This window comes from Tupaia chinensis, unplaced genomic scaffold, assembly GCF_000334495.1.
Source record: "Tupaia chinensis unplaced genomic scaffold, TupChi_1.0 Scaffold000119_1, whole genome shotgun sequence".
NCBI lineage: Eukaryota > Metazoa > Chordata > Mammalia > Scandentia > Tupaiidae > Tupaia > Tupaia belangeri.
Genome location: NW_006159585.1, coordinates 2,439,025 through 2,440,922, shown reverse-complemented (window position 1 = coordinate 2,440,922; position 1,898 = coordinate 2,439,025). Strand labels below are relative to the sequence as shown.

The 1,898-nt window shown below is 44.0% G+C and overlaps 1 pseudogene; it reads left to right on the top strand.

The window, feature by feature from the left end:
• Positions 1-420: 420 nt before the first annotated feature.
• On the top strand, positions 421-1,627 carry LOC106734459 (3-ketoacyl-CoA thiolase, mitochondrial pseudogene; annotated as a pseudogene).
• The last annotated feature ends 271 nt before the right edge of the window (positions 1,628-1,898 follow it).

The window sequence follows — 1,898 nt, the reverse complement described above, 5'->3', positions numbered from 1 at the left end:
TGCCATAGCCATCTCCCTGGGGGGGGAGGGGGTGATTTCTTGCTTTCTATTTCTCTGTCTCTCTGGCAAGTGCATGTACCCTATAGCAAAACTCTCTCAAAAAAAAAAAAAAAAGGTATGCCATAAAGATGTACAATAATTAAAAGTGAATTTTTTTATTAATGTTTAAAAAAAAAAAAAGATTTAACAAGCTGGAAGACTGTAGGAAGGGGATTCACAGTATGACCAGACCCTGCAGAGAGTGTTTCTCTCTCTCACTCTCATTTGAGCATGCATGTGCTCTATCATAAATTTAAAAGGGGAATTGGGGAGAGAGGCCATTACGTGCTGTAGTGGTTGAGGCACTGGATTCCCACATAGACCATCGCAGTTCGAGTCCTGAACCCAGTGGTTTGAAAATCATGCCAGGGCAGAGATGAGAGCTGAGACTGACGCTTCCTTAACTGAGCCTCCGCCATGGCCCTGCTCCGAGGTGTGTTTGCTGTGCTGCTAAGCGAACGCCTTTTGGAGCTTATGGAGGTCTTTTAAAAGACTTCACTGCTACTGGCTTGACTGAATTTGCTGCCAGGGCCACCTTGTCTGCTGGAAAAGTCTCACCTGAAACTGTTGACAGTATCATTGTAGGCAATGTCATGGAGAGTTCTTCTGATGCTGCATACTTGGCAAGTCATGTTGGTTTGCGTGTGGGAATCCCAAAAGAGACTCCAGCTCTCACTGTTAATAGGCTCTGTGGCTCTGGTTTCCAGTCCATTGTGAATGGATGTCAGGAAATTTGTATTAAAGATACTGAAGTTGTCTTGTGTGGAGGAACTGAAAGCATGAGCCAGTCCCCTTACTGTGTCAGAAATGTGTGTTTTGGAACCAAGTTTGGATCAGATCTCAAGCTGGAAGATTCTTTGTGGGCAGGATTAACAGATCAGCAGGTCCAACTCCCCATGGGAATTACTGCAGAGAATCTTGCTGTTTTATTTTTTTGTTTCTTTTTTTTTTTTTTTTTTTTTTTTTTTCACTCTACTGATAGTATTTCTACTATTTCAGCTAATGATGCTGGCTACTTTAATGATGAAATGGTACCAATTGAGGTGAAGACAAAGAAAGGGAAACAGACAATGCAAGTAGATGAGCATGCTAGGCCCCAGACGACCCTGGAACAGTTACATAAACTTCCTCCAGTATTCAAGAAAGAAGGAACCGTCACTGCAGGGAACGCGTAGGGGGTATCTGATGGTGCTGGAGCTGTTATCATAGCTAGTGAAGATGCTGTTAAAAAACATGACTTCACACCACTGGCAAGAATTGTGGATGTGATTCTTCTATCATGGGTATTGGTCCTGTCCCTGCTATCAATGGGGCACTGAAGAAAACAGGACTGAGTCTTAAGGACATGGATTTGGTAGAGGTGAATGAAGCATTTGCTCCTCAGTACTTGGCTGTTGAGAAGAGTTTGGATCTTGACCAGAGTAAAACCAATGTGAATGGTGGAGCCATTGCTTTGGGTCACCCATTGGGAGGTTCTGGATCAAGAATTACTGCACACCTGGTTCATGAACTAAGGCGTTGAGGTGGAAAATATGCTGTTGGATCAGCTTGCATTGGAGGTGTTTTCATCAGTCAGAGTACGGCCTGAGAGACCACGGAGCCCACAGTGGCCAGTTCTTGGGCCAGGCCACAGTAAAACAGGTGACCTTCGAGCAGCCGCCATAACCAGCCACACTCTGCTGCTGAAATAGCAATCGAGTTTGATCAAGCAATGGTGAGGTGACAATGCATTTATCATGAGTAAGAGCCCATGTCAGGGAATGTTCTCTGAAATTCACACCAGTCAGCCATGATGTATTTCTGAACTAAAACCCAACTATTCAAGGCCTTAAAAAAGCCGTATTCTTTCAAATAACCAC